This window comes from Rhinoderma darwinii, chromosome 2 (assembly GCF_050947455.1).
Source record: "Rhinoderma darwinii isolate aRhiDar2 chromosome 2, aRhiDar2.hap1, whole genome shotgun sequence".
In the NCBI taxonomy this organism is placed as follows: Eukaryota; Metazoa; Chordata; class Amphibia; order Anura; family Rhinodermatidae; genus Rhinoderma; species Rhinoderma darwinii.
Window position 1 is genome coordinate 76,307,203 of NC_134688.1, and position 15,899 is coordinate 76,323,101.

Below are 15,899 nucleotides of genomic sequence, written 5' to 3' on the forward strand. Positions count from 1 at the left end.
TGCAGCAAGGCAGAAGCACGGCAGAAGCAGGCTGGAGCAAGCAGCAGTGGGGCCAGGAATCCAAAAGAATAACAAGCAATGAGGAAGAGAAAACTGCAGGTATAAATGGACAGGGGGCGGAGCTAACTCTGACTGACCAGGCCGCGATAGGCTCTCCCACTCCTGAGCCTGCCACCCTGATTGGTGGGAGCCGGTGTCAGTCTAAGAGGTCTGGCCTCAGGTGTCGACTGATTAACCCTGGGAGTCTCCACAGACGTAGTGCCTGGCAGATCCTTTACACTGTTCTAAGGGAATAGGGGGCTGGCAGATCTGATTGAATTGTGCCTACTTCTGGAGAGACTGAAGGGTCTAGAGACTGGCAAACTGTGCCAGGGAGGTCTGTGGCTTATAAGCGACTTAGTAAAGACTTGATAAGATGCTTTAGATGTCATATGCCAGGTCATGTGATTGCTAATTGCCCAATGACTGATGAACCTATGCAATGTGATGCTGCATATATAAACCGTCGTTTGTCTTTGTATGCTCGGCCAGCATGTACTGCATTGCCTAATGTAGCTGGTGAGAAACAAATGTGCACTATTTCTGTGGAAGGTAAAGATGTAAATGCATTATTAGATTCAGGCAGTTTGGTGACTTTGGTAAAGTCTGATTTAGTAAACCCCAGAAAAGGGCAGAATAAGACCATTGATGTAATTTGCATACATGGGGATGACCGTGATTACCACACTGCTATGGTGGACATAAACACCCAGTTTGGTGCAGTAAAGTTCACGGTGGGTTTAGTACCATTGTTAACGCATGATGTCATTGTGGGGCGAGATTTCCCACATTTCTGGAAGTTGTGGGAAAATAGAATTATTATTACACTGCCTGTATATGAGGACAAAAATGTTAGGGGTAACGCTAGTACAGAAGTATATATGCCTGTGGGAGTGGCTGCGGTAGACACACAAACTTTTCCATTTTCTGTCATGGCTGGAGACTCTGAGGAAGCTGACCATAGTGATACTGTCCCTACAGAGAGTCCGAGCAATCCAGAGAGAGAAGACCCCCTGACTGACAATATGCCTGATCTTGAAGTGAGAAAAGATCTGTTTGGTGCTGAGCAGTTAAAAGATTCTACCCTAATGAGAGCCAGGGAAAATGTGAAGGTTATTGATGAGGAACTGGTGGAGCCAGATACTAGACTTTCTTTTCCCTACATGGCTATAAAAAGAGACCTGTTGTATCAGGTGGTAAAAAAGGGAGAAGATCTTTTGGAACAATTAGTGGTCCCTAAAGCATTTAGAACAACCGTGTTAGATCTTGCTCATGGCCACATTATGGGGGGACATTTGGGAGTTGAAAAAACCACTGAGAGAATCCTACAAAGATATTTTTGGCCTGGGGTTCACAAAGATGTGAAAAATGATTGTGATTCCTGCCCTGAGTGTCAGATTTCAGCTCCCAGGTGCCATTTGAGCGAAAGGCAATGGACCTGGTAGGGTCTATTATAAAATCGTCACGAGGCCACCAGCATATTTTAGTTATTATGAATTATGCAACTCGTTATCCTGAAGCTATACCATTGCGTAATACGTCATCCAAGACCATCGCTAAAGAGTTGGTGCAGGTGTTCAGTCGAGTAGGAATACCAAAGGAGATCCTTACAGACCAGGGTACCCCTTTTATGTCACGAGTCATGAAGGAGTTGTGTAAATTGTTTAAGGTCACACAACTGCGTACATCGGTCTACCACCCACAGACTGATGGATTAGTATAAAGATTTAATAAAACGCTAAAGGCAATGTTAAAGAAAGTTGTGGATAAAGATGGGAAAAACTGGGATTTTCTTCTTCCTTATCTCATGTTTGCAGTACGTGAGGTCCCTCAGTCTTCCACAGGGTATTTTCCATTTGAATTGCTATATGGTCGTCATCCCAGAGGCCTTTTAGATATAGCAAAATAATCCTGGCAAGGAGAAGCTACACCCTATAGAAGTGTCATTGAACACATTTCAGAAATGCAAGATCGAATCTCAGTAGTAATGCCCATTGTTAAAGAACATATGGCCCATGCTCAGGTGGCACAACAAAGGGTGTATAACCGCAGTGCCAAAGTACGTTCTTTTGCACCAGGTGACAGGGTACTTGTTTTATACCAACCATTGAAAGTAAATTTCTGGCTAAGTGGCAAGGCCCCTTTGAGGTAATGGAAAAATTAAACGAGGTGAATTACAAAATTCGTCAGCCAGGGAAAAGGAAGCCTGAGCAAGTGTATCATATAAATCTAATAAAACCATGGAAAGACAGACATTCTCTTGCTACAGAAACTTTGTCTCAGGCTCAAAGAAGCCATTGCTGCCAGAGGTAACCGTACCGAACACCCTGGCAAATACCCAAAAGGTAGAGGTGCAAAGTTTCCTAATTAGAAATAAGGAATTTTTTTCTGAGATCCCAGGTCGCACCAGTCTAATTAAACATGACATCATTACTGAACCAGGTAAAAAGGTTAAGTTGAGACCTTACAGAATACCAGAGGCAAGGAGAGTGGTTATTACAGAGGAGGTAAGGAAAATGTTGGACCTTGGAGTAATTGAGGAATCCCATAGTCAATGGTCTAGCCCAATAGTCCTCATTCCAAAACCAGATGGCAGTTGGAGGTTTTGCAATGACTTCCGTAAACTCAATTCTATTTCTAAATTTGACAGTCACTAGTCTGAAACAGGGGGGGGAGGAAATGTGACAGACCATGTGGAGAGGTTGTGGATGGGGTCTATATCTCCCCAAGATTTCTGTCTTCTACTATCTGAAAACAACCAGGGAATAAATTCAGCAGAGAATGTGGTTCTCCCTCTGCAATAGGGTTTGTCTAAAACCTGGAAAAGGTCCTGGTTGTTGGAGTGGGGAGAGATGGGTGGGTCCCCGCTCCATCCACACAGTCCTGGTCTTGGGCTGTCTAGCTATTAATCAGGGGTCAGGTGTGATAGCCCTTTAAAAAGGCTGCAGTTCAGTCACACTCTCTCTCAGCCTTGGGAGAGGAGCTTGTGAGAGCAAAACCGACTGCATTCATAACAGGTTGTATGGTCTGCATGGTTTATGGTGCCAGGCATTAGGCCTGCACTGTGTTAGTTAGGATACCTACTGTATAGTTAGTGCCGGACAGGCATAGAGTTTTCTTTTTGTTTGTTTTCTTTTTTATTCATGTACAACCTGTAAATAAAACTGGCTGAGGCCAATAGTACCACATCTTTGCTGTGCAGACTGAAATTTACTGGCGTGTTTGATACCGAGTGCCCGTCTACCCCAGGAGACGACTGTCCCGCTACCTAATTCCCTTACAATATAAATATGTATATATATATATATATATATATCTACCACAGGCCAATAAGTCCAAGATATCCACTTCTATATAGTAGCCAATGGCTGTTCCAAATGGAAGCCATGAATAATTTATTTCAATTTCACTATCCTAATCTCCTATTGCTACGATACCTTGAGGCATCAATCACGATGATCAGCAGAGAAGACAATCTTTACTGTCTTGTAATGAAATTCTCCATGTTTTACTGTTAGATCTCACATTTTCTCTTGCAGCTGCTATACGTTTGTGCAGTATAATAGTTTTTTTACAAAATGTGTGAAATGTATGTTTTATCACTTATTTTAATGATACGGTAGTTTATGTCCACATTCATTCTATGGTTTCTTTATAATTGTTGGAAAGGGAAGGAATAGACCAGGTGAGTATGAGGATCACAAGCATGATCTGGCAGCCATTTTGTTCTGTGGCTCTGAGCCCAAGCAAAAAAGCATGAAGGCCATTCCTGGCAGGAGTTAGATATCATGGCTCTGGGGGGAATGGAGAGCACGAACATGCTCTGGCAGAAGTACTCATCCATGGACTATGGCCCAGAAAATTATAGGGAAAGTAACATTTGTTTGCCAGCATATCTCATTAGATTCTTATCCTTGAGAGAAAAAAATAAAAAATGGTGTTATACAGTAAAGTATACCTGTGTTTTGTGCTTTGCTCATGAAAACGTTTCAACAGTTGACAATGTTAGAGTTGAGAATCAAAAATGCTCATAAAGTAGATTGCATTCAGACTGTATCCAGCCCCAAATCCTTAGACACCTGTAAAAATGTCTGAATGCACAGCATAGTAAATACAACTATAAAGCTGTAATCCTTTTAACTTAATTCAGGAGTTGATTCTAAACATTTGTGACCTTCACAACAGAAAAGTAAATAAACTATAAAAGCTATCAATAATTCATGGAGGACATGTTTTTACTGTGTAAATACACAATAAGCTTGCTGTGGTAACCCATACACCAGAGTCCATAACTTCTATAACTATGCTTGTAATATACCCAGAATACAAAACACTAGCATACTATGGAGGAGATAAAAATGCTAAGACCGAGTGTCACGGTCTGTGGGTATGTGGACCCACTAGGCCACACCGCCGTAGTGGGGAGGCAGCTGGCAAAACAGGGCACCCAGGCAATACAAAGTCCCGCACTAGGGTACCTGAATAGTCCAGAAAGTGGTCGAGGCCTTATGACGGATTGAGGGGGGTGCAGCAGGCTGCGCCAGACGACACTGGACGTGGCAGACGACATTGGACGTGGCAGACGACACGGGATGTGGCAGAAGACAACAGGTTCAGTAGTACAGGACTCCAACACTAACAGGCTCAGGAACAAGGACACAGCACGGGATACAGGCAGCACAACAACGTGAACAGGATAACACCAAGGGACCAATTGCAAGACTGATATGGGAATACTAACAACGCTCTGGCAAAGAGCAAAGGGGCAGGGCCCTTTTTATAGTCCAGGGGAATAATGGGCTAATTGATGATGATGATTCCCATGTGCGTGCGCTGGCTCTTTAAGGCCGGGCACGAGCATGTGTGCGCACCCTACGAGACACAGCGGACCGGAGCGGAAGTGAGCGCTGGCATCTCCTGGGAAGGAGATGCGAGCCTACGCTCACAGATCCATGGCTGCGGCCGCCGGGGAGTGAGTAAACCTGACGGTCCGCGGCCATGGATGCTACACCGAGAACTATAACCAAAATGTAAAATAATAAACAATTTTTATTTTTCAAATGAGTATTTTTCCCCCGTAGCTTAAGCATTAAAGGCCACATTAGGGTAGGGCTTCAGTGTCATGATGTAGTCCACAACGCAACTTAAATTCCCAAACTTCAGTTTCTCTATGGCTGGAATCACACCAGTGGCGTAACTACCACTATAGCAGCCATAGCGGCCGCTACGGGGCCCGCGGCATGAGGGGGCCCGTGTCGCCCGCCGGCACGGGCCCCCAACATCGCCGGAGGCTCCACTAGCTGCCGCTATGGCTGCTACAGTACGGCGCCACTGAACACTACGGCAGAGCAGGGAGGTATCTCCCCGCTCTGCCATTAAAGGGGTTGTTCCTACATAAGACATGTATCCCCTATCCACAGGATAGGGGATACATATGTGATCGCTGGCAGCGATAGGGAGAACCGGGGACCGAAAGTCCCCTGAAGTTCTCCATGAGAAACCTCAGACTTCCGGGGTCTGTGTCGGCAGCTCTCTAGAAATGAATGGAGCGCCGGTCGTGCTTGTGCTCATGCGTGACCAGCGCTCCTTTCATTTCTATTGAACTGCGCAGATGCCGGAAGTCAGAGGTTAGTCATGGAGAACTTCGGGGGACTTTCTCCTTATCAGTGCCAGCGATCACACATGTATGCCCTATCCTGTGGATAGGGGATGCATGTCTTTTGTAGGACACACTATAGGTCAGATTTTTTTGGGGGGTTGGGGCTGCATGGTGTTACCTACAGGGGGGCTGTATAGCGTTACCTACAGGGGGGGCTGTATAGCGTTACCTACAGGGGGGCTGTATGGCGTTATCTACAGGGGGGCTGTATGGCGTTATCTACAGGGGGGCTGTATGGCGTTATCTACAGAGGGGGCTGTATGGCGTTATCTACAGGGTGGTCTGTATGGCGTTACCTACAGGGGGGCTGTATGACGTTATCTACAGGGGGGCTGTATGGCGTTATCTACAGGGGGGGCTGTATGGCGTTATCTACAGAGGGGGGCTGTATGGCGTTATCTACAGAGGGGGCTGTATGGCGTTATCTACAGGGTGGTCTGTATGGCGTTATCTACAGGGTGGTCTGTATGGCGTTATCTACAGATTCATGTCAGCAAACATTGAAGTTATCTTTACTGATGGAATGAAGCGTGTCTATGAATGGGTATGACGAGTGAGCAAGAAAACAAATAACTTACTAAGTGTAAAAGAACAAAAATTTAGACCATAAACAAAGACAACACAATAGAGTGGCACATGACCCTTCCTCAGATGGCCAGGAATACATGGCCTACTAGTCTGAAAACCTACTTTCCCAACTTTAGCTATATCCGGATTTCCATTAAGAAGTAATGCCAGAGACACATCAACAATTACAGTGTCTGACTCCTCTTCATGCTTTGATCATGAAAAGCGCTAGTTAATTTTGGCTTGATTTTCAGTCCGATCTTCAGATTGGGTAGAAATATTGGTCCATGTTTAGCCCGGTTTAGTCAGGAGTAAGGGCCAGTTCACACAGAGTTTTTTTTACACCTTTTTTCACGCGGAAACTGCATCGGAAAACGCGCCAAAAAACGGCCGAAAATACCGCCTTGCGGGAGAAAGAAGCGACATGCCCTATCTTCGGGCGTTTCCGCCTCTGACCTCCGATTAACTTCATGGGAGGCAGAGAAAGCGTATTTCGCGGCGTTTTATGCCCACGGCGCTCAATGGCCGCGGGCAAAAAACGCCGCAGAAAACGCAGCGAAAATCGGTGTGCAGGGAGAGGAAAATCTGCCTCAAACTTCCAAACTGAATTTTGAGGCAGAAATTCCGCCTGCAAAATACTCAGTGTGAACATAGCCTAAAGAGTAAATCAAACTAGTTTACTATTCTACAGACAATAGAACACAGTAAATAGATACATTTTTCACTTTAAGGGTATGTTCACACGGCGGGGGTCCGTAACGGCTGAAATTACGGGGATGTTTCAGCCTGAAAACATCCCCGTAATTTCAGCCGTACCGGCATGTGCAGGCGCTTGAACGCCGCGTCAATTACGGCCGTAATTAGCGCTGCTATTCATTGGAGTCAATGAATAGCGGCTCCAATTACGGCCAAAGAAGTGACAGGTCACTTCTTCTACGCGGGCGTCTATTTACGCGCCGTCATTTGACAGCGGCGCGTAAATATACACCTCGTGTGAACAGACAAACGTCTGCCCATTGCTTTCAATGGGCAGATGTTTGTCAGCGCTATTGAGGCGCTATTTTCAGACGTAATTCGGGGCAAAAACGCCCGAATTACGTCCGTAAATAGGCCGTGTGAACATACCCTAACGCAACATTATTTTAGGACACCTTAGACAGTGGCCAATCTTCAGAAACACGTACTCTGCGGACACTTGTCCTTCTGTTTATTAATTTAAACATTAAGGCCCCATGCACACGACCGTGCCCGCAATCACGGCCCACGATTGACTGACAGCCGCATTTTCGGGCCTTGCTCCCATACAAAGTATGGGAGCACGGCCCGCAAAATGCGAAAGAACGGACATGTTCCATAATTCCCGGAACATTTCCACGGCACTGACACCCTTCCGTAGTGCTACAGAAAGGTGTCAGTGTTCAATGAAAGTGAAGGGCTCCGTTTTTGCGGACAACAATTGCGGTCCGCAAAAACGGAGGTTTTTTGCTGTCGTGTGCATGGGGCCTAAATCAGATAGTCATGTGTCAGCAATTCCCTGGGTACAGCTGCAGACATGCCCAGAAAGTTCAGAGGTTGTTTAGAACAAACAGCAAAATGAAGAAGAAATGTGATCTGGATGACTTTGACTGGAGTGATTCTTGGTACCAGACGAGGTGATATGACCATCTCAGAAATTGCTAATCTCCTGGTACTTTCACGCATGCTTTCAGAGAATAATATGCAAAACAAAAGTAATCAAGCGAGCATTAATTCTCCAATTACTTGAGTGTAAAGAATCACTCTGGCAAAATATTTTTTCCTCCCTTTATTTGGAAACGTGATTAGGTGAAAGGTAATGGCGTTTATGCTCTTACCGGGGGCTTTTATATTACAGTTAGCCACTAAGTTCGCCTGACCGACTGGAGGGATGGTGAGAGAATAAGGGTATGTGCACACAGCCTATTTTCAGACGTAATGGAGGCGTTTTACGCCTCGAATTACGCCTGAAAAGACGGCTCCAATACGTCGGCAAAAATCAGCCCATTGCTTGCAATGGGTCTTACGATGTTCTGTGCAGACGAGCTGTAATTTTATGCGTCGCTGTCAAAAGACGGTCCGTAAAATTACGCCCGTTTCAAAGAAGTGCAGGACACTTCTTGGGACGTAATTGGAGCCGTTTTTCATTGACTCCATTGAAAAACAGCTCCAATTACGTCCGTAATGGACGACGTCAAAAACGCGTGCACTTGTAAAAACATCTGAAATTCAGGAGCTGTTTTTGCCTGAAAACAACTCCGTAATTTCAGACGTATTTTGCGTTGCCGTGTGAACATACCCTAAATGTCACTTCCTTTCACCTGATAACATATACAAACGAATGGTTAAAAAAAAAATATGTCGCCGGAGTGCTTCTTTATAGAAGAATGGCAAGGCTGGTTAATGGTTCTCAAATCAATAAAGTATTTTTGCAAGTGGTAGAATGGGAGATTTACAGAATGAATGTGTAGCTGACAAATCTGCAGCAACCGGACCAGAATCTCCAAGGAATGTTTCCTGCATCAGGCTAAAAAAAAATTCAGCCTGTCAATTTAGGGGTGTCATGGTGCTAGTGCATGCCAGGGAGATGTCATGCAATTTTTTTGGCAGCCAGGCTGCTCTAAAAAGGCCCCCTGGATTTTTTGTCTTCTAAGATTAACTGTTTTGTCTGTGTCCGCAGCCCTCCGCTAAAGCCTGCAGAGGTCCACAGACGCGGTCAGGCCAGTTGCCATGCGATCTAAGTGACCTGACTGCAATGCTGGTGACGCAATCATGTGACCGTCCATGCGTCATGCTCACTGCTAGAGACTAATAGTTGGGGAGATGCATGGGTGGTCACATGTCTGCGATGCTAGCTACCGTTACCAGCATCGCGGTATTGTGACTCAGATTGCCCACTCACTACATACATTACAAGAAGAGCCAAGGAGGAGACTGCACAGTATTGCGGCGCTGCTGCTGTGAGTCCTGCCCCAAGCTCTCCAAGAAACAAACACAGGCAGAAGGATATGGACAAGAAGGAAGGATATTAGAAACAGAGAAGGAGCGCCTGGCTTGGCTGCCTTAGAGCTTGGCTCCTGCACCTTTATCACATCTAAAGCAACTTATATCCAGCAAATTGCACCACGGGGCCAAGATGCCCAGGGGGAAGAAATCACCAGTTAGACCGGAGAAACTCCTAGATTTTTACTTCCCCACAACTCGGACCGAGAACAAGATGGCGTAGACGCAAGCTCACAAGTGGGTTCCCTTGCCTCGGAGCCAACTGCAGGTCATTTAGAGTGTTGGAAAACTGCAGCCCGTCCCTGGAGATGCCATATGGCATCCCCTTCCCCAGGCCTGCACTATGATGGAGTTGAACCCTATGCAGCAGGACAACAGGGCCTCCCTTGCCAACACTCACAGGACTTGTCCTCCTTCACACCAAGGACTCTATTCTCTAGGAGCCCTGAAAAATAGTAGCCTGGATTGCTGATTCCGTAGGCGTCTTACACAGAGATGACCAATATTCCACCACCTGTTTCAGGCTTTCCTGACACCCCTGATGGTTTTGATGACTTACTCACTTCTGGTAAAACTGTTACAGGGTCTACCATGAAAAGTATGCTGCAAGCAATGCTCTAGTCTTCACACATGGGCTTTACTCAATTTATCAACCCCATTAATGCCTCTCTTCAATAAGTAGAGAACATAATGATCTTATAGCTGCCCATTATAAGCTGGATTCCAAATTGCAAAAGATCAAATCTAAAGTCGCTGACTTTGAAGATAGATCACAATGTAATAATGTAAAGTTTAGAGGGATCCCTAAGAGTGTCGCATCCCAAGACCTTGCGCAGTACCTGAAAAGCCTTATCCAACATTTGTTACCAGAATGTACCCCAGAGGACCTTACCATTCATAAAGCTCACAAGATTCCAAGTCCTAAAAATGTATATGACACTATTCCAGAGATGTCCTGGATTGCATACATTTTTCGTATTAAATAAAATTTGATGAACGCTGTCAGAAAAAAAGGCTGTCTTCCTGATCCACATCAAATGATTTCATTACATATTGATCTCTCAGCAGCGACGTTTGAATTACGTGGTAGTTGGCTCCTGTCACATCTGCTCTCTGAGACTAAATTCGTATAAGTGGGGTTTTCCGATTCGCTTGCAGATCTTTGAACAATACCTTATATACAATCAGAACCATAGAAGAGGGCTCACACATTCTACGTCAATGGAACCAACAAGTACAGAATAAAACTAAAACGACGACTCAAACCACTCAATCAATTGACAACGAATGGCGCACCATGGGTTCTTGCAAGCATCCTCACCATTGAGGTATACTTTCTTCTGTTAAAGGTGCTTCATTTTGCAGCAAACTCCAAGACTTACTTACTTTTTGATACCCTCTGTTTTACGACAAGTTAGAAGCTGTTATTCTCCAATAGTTCATTAGTTAATGGTCGTTCTACTAGCTCTTGGTTACTAATGTAACACTTTTTGTCTCATTTTCTAAATGTGTGGTATGGCATAATAGCTCAGGATATATCGTTGGATACCTATGCATTTTATATACACACACTATACGGGAGCACACTACGGGGGTACAGGAAAACGGAATTTATTAGCACATCAATAAGACCAACAATGGTGCGATAAATTACCACTCTGAATGGAGGAACAGAGAAGCAAATTGATAGTGGAAGTGGAGGGAAAAGACATGAAGAGAGAGAGGAGAAACTGGAAAAAAGAAAAACAAAATTTTGGGCCCAGTTCTTATTTGAACAACCCACAATTTGTATTCATTACACATCAGTGACTTTGTCTGTTAATTGCGCCATTTTGCACTAAGGAGAACCCACAATTTATATTACTTGCACGTGACTCATTTTGTCTGTAATTTGCGCCACGAAGAACCCACAATTTAACTTAATTACTCTTTTGGTTTAATATTAATTAACTTATTTATTTCTCATCACTGTGTACCGAGGGCCATTACTTTTAAATTATTACACATCAATCATTCTGTCTGTTAATTGCGCCCATTTATGATTGGAAGCCACAATTCTGTTTCATATCCAATTACTTGTACTTTGTCTATTTCAGTTAACAGGAAAAATTATGAATATACTATTTTCAAAGTTTGAATAAAAGTGCAAGGTTGGGGCAAATGTAGATAGACTTGCCAATAAACATAACAGTGTCCGTGTTGATCCTGCACATAATAAAAGTGCCATATGTGGCAATTCAAGATTGGATGAAGAAATAGAAAACTCAAAGTACAACACAAATAGACAATAATAGCATTACTCCTATAGATCTCACCATGACAGACAACTGCTCAGCATATACAGATGTAGCCAAGTTTATCTTGACTCTGACGACTTGCTGCAGCGTGATATCACACAACAAAAGCCATTGAAAAAGTCAAGTTAAAGTTTCTTCACACTGTATTTAATGCGTTAAAAGTCAAGATAGATGGCTACATCTGTAATAGCCCAGACATGATATAATTTCAGAGTACTGACTTTCCACAGGTATAGACAGAAGAAAATTGTCTGAAGCATAAAGAAAAGCACAACTGGCTAATTTGTAAGGATGGTTACTTGAGGTGCAAAGAATGTCGTTCTTAAAAAAATCTAGGCCCTAAAATCTTTGCAAAGGGATCTTTAATGGCACAGATAAGACCCAACAACTAAAATCTTTACTGACCAAAGTTTTTGCTTATCAATCATTATCTGCACATGAAAGCTTAAAAGGCATGGAATGAAACATTTAGGCTGGATCCACTTTTATTTGTTGCAGATTTGTTTTTGTTTTTTTTGTCTAAAAAGCCAGAAGTGGATCCAGGAGGAAGGAGAAGTATGTTTTTCCTTTATATTTCCCATTCCTTTTGAAACAACTTCTGTCTTTGGCTCAAAAATCTGCAACAAATTGGCGATGTGTCAATTCATCCTAAAAAAAACATTCCATCAAGACAAACATTCAGCACATATAGAGAAGGCAATTACAATTTTAATAATTCAATTACATATGATAAATGGGGTTGATATGGGGGTTACGCTTTACTCATGTAACACCACTAAACAAATAATACATATTTCGAGTGAGATTAAAAAGGGACTCTCAAACTTTAGTTAGCGAGGAAAAAAAAGATTGAGTCTACAATGGTTTCAAGAACATCCATTTTGATTTAAATTAAATGTCACATTGGAGACAGACAATAAATTATTTTTGGGGATTTGGTTTCTTTGGAAACCCAAAGGGTAGAAACATTTACTCATACACTTCTGAAATGTTTAAATTCGTATGGCCTATCATAAGAATATTTGAAAAAAACAAAAAACTTGTAGGTTTTGAATTTGATGGAGCCAGTATCATGGTTGGGAAAAAGTCTGGAGTTGTGGAATTACTTAAGGAAAAGCTGGATCAGAATTCTATCTGCCATTGTTTAAATCACAGAACTGGCAGTTCATGATACTTTTTGTCTATACATCCTTTCTGTGCATGCTCTGTTTTGTTACTATAATGAATCTCTACACTTAGTCGAGAAGATAAATTTATTGTTTGCATAGTACTCATGTTATAAGACAAACCTGGTGAAAAAGAAGGTGAAATTACTGATGTTGAGTCAAAGATGTTTTAAGTGTAACAAAACTTTTAACATGTCACCGCGACATGTCAGAAGTCTTGATCAGTTAGTGTCTGAGCACTGAGACCCCCATCGATCACTAAAACAAAGCAGCACGAGTGCTCCGGTGAGCGCTGTGCCACTTTATTTCTGATTGGCTTTCCTCGGAGTGGTGTACTGGCTCATAAGAGAGTCTATGAGTCCGTAAACAGCACAGCGCTCAACCGAGCGCTTCTGCTGCTTCGTTTTAGCGAACGGTGGGGGCCTCAGTGCCATGACCCCAACCAATCAAAACTTCTGACATGTCACTATGACATGTCAAAAGTTTTGTACATATTTAGTTACCCTTTAAAAATCTCACACTGTCCCACAACTTGAGAATGGTAAACATCAATAGGTTACAGTTCCTGACTAGCCTTGCCAATAATTTAGAAGCTAGGTTCTTTTACATAGTAACTTCAAAACGTTCCGTTTACCACGGCAATTCTGAGATTATAAAATACAAAAAGTTTCTGATTGTGAAAATCTTAATCCAAAAACATGGCCAGCAGATATGGAGAATTGAGTAACAGATCCTTGTTTTAGAGAATACAGCATACAAATCAATTTTCTATGTTTAGATGACATAACACAATATTTTATTTGCGACTTTAGAGATTTTTTTTATGGTGAAGGCAAAACTATGAAAAAATTGCAAAACACTGTCCATACGTTACCATGTAACAGTGAATTCAAAAGTGGGTTCAGTGTCATGAATTTGATAGTAACATCACTCGCACCAGATTGTTTCCTAAACATGTCGCTACTTTGATGTTTATTAGTTCATTTATTCATCTAAATGGGTTCCCATTCTCTTCTTGGGATGCTATGTGAAAACATGACGTAGGTTTCTGAAATATAGATTATTATACACACGGCTTGAAGACTTAAAATGTCTGATTCCTGTTTTAGGTTTATTAATTAATTTTTTAATGCCCTATGAACATCCATATAGTCAGCGTTGAACTGGCCCACTGGAGTGCCATGGAATCCTCAGGTAGGTCCAAGTTTTGACACAATAATGAAGGCCCCCAGGACTGCCTTTCTTCATCTCCTGTTAAGCTAAAAAAAAAAACTTTTCCCATTTTTCCTATAAAGTAATGTAAAATAAAAAAAATTGGTATCGCCGCGTCCTTAAGAGTCCAAACTATTAAAAAATACCATTTAAACACCGCACGGTGAAGCCATAAAAAAATGAAACCACCAGAATCTGGCTTTTGGAAGGTGGTGAGGAAAAGATGAAAACGAAAATCCAAAAAATGGCTGTGATGGAAAAGGGTTAAGGACTCCAATTTCTCATTAAACAAATATCGAGACATGTTAGGAAAGCCCTTGCCAGGCTGCAGTCCACATCAATTACAGGGTGGCCACACATAGACACATATAGCACAGACCTATGTGACAGAGTATCGTGTTTGGTTTTTTTTCAAGTTGGTCATCTCGCACCACACGTCTCAGGATGTGTTGAGATATGAGGAAAGGTATGGAAGGACACATCTGTAGTTGGAGAATTATTTCCTCTTGAAACATTGAGAGAAAGACTGTTCTAGAGGAATCCAAACACCTACCCAGTAATGATCATCAGTTAGATAATAACTACTTTGACGCTTGACTTGCTTTGGCACTTGCACCTCTACTTGCCATGGAGCCTACATATAATTTACCCTAATGAACAATTCGAGACACACAGTTTGGTCCCTTTATAAAGTACCAGACTGTCACATAACTTGATTAATACCTTGGAAGTAAAAAGCAGAAAAACGGACCAACGGCGCTGCAATTGAGGTCGGGAAATAAGGACCTTTAGACGGACATCACGGCAAATATTTTAATGACAAGGCTACGTGTTTCGACAACGGACTGGTGTCTTCATCAAGCCTAATGAAGACACCAGTCCGGTGTCGAAACGTGTAGCCTTGTCATTAAAATATTTGCCGTGATGTCCGTCTAAAGGTCCTTATTTCCCGACCTCAATTGCAGCACCGTTGGTCCGTTTTTCTGCTTTTTAGTTCCTATTTGGACAACAAACTCTGTTTTGTTTGTGATTTTGGACCTGGCAGCAGCTCTTATGCTTGTGTGACACCTCATCAGTGTCCACTCTCCAAGGTGAGCTTATATCTAACCAGTTTTGCTCCTTCACTTAATCCCACTTTTACTTTGCACGATGTGGCGCCGTGTTTCTCTTTCTTCTCCGTTTTAGTCTTGATTAATACCTTAGCATGGACCTTTTGCTTTTTGAAACTAGGTAGATGATTTTTGTACTTTAAACAATTTACTTCGAAAGGGACTGGTACTCAATTTAAATACAATTCAATAAAAAGTTGTTATAATATTATTTTTAGGGAGACGAATAGATAAACTGTGGCATGAAATATATTATTATTTAGGCAATATGCATAACAGAAAGAGGAAAGTGAGTTTGGCTAAGTAATCTCTGGAAAGTTTAGAAGAAGAACCACATTATAAAGGCCATTCATACTCTAGATGCTTCTTACATTGACTTTTCATATGACATTATCATCTTCGCCCTCCTTCCCTGTGGTTTCTAAATTGTATTCTTGTATTCTTGTTTTTCGCTACATTTTATTTTATTTTTTACATGAATGTTGTTTTTGCTTTGAATTTCTTTCGATCAAAATGTAAGCATTTAACCCCTTCGCGCACCTGGACGTGCCATTACGGGTGCGGGGAGTGATGTCAATCGGGTGTCGGCTGTTAATCGCAACCGCAGAATCTGAGGCGTTGAAAACAGGGGGCGATGATGTGAGATCGGGGGGGGGGGACAACGGTTATTATGGCAGCCCAGGGGCCTAATGAAGGCCCCCAGGGCTGCCTTCACTCTTCCTCTGTTAAGCCCCAGGCTGGTTCAAGTCCCGTAGCAGAGCTAATAAAGTGTGTAAAAAAAATAAGTGAAAAAAAGTTTAGTTTTGAAAAAAAAAAGTTGTTTTTTTTAAAA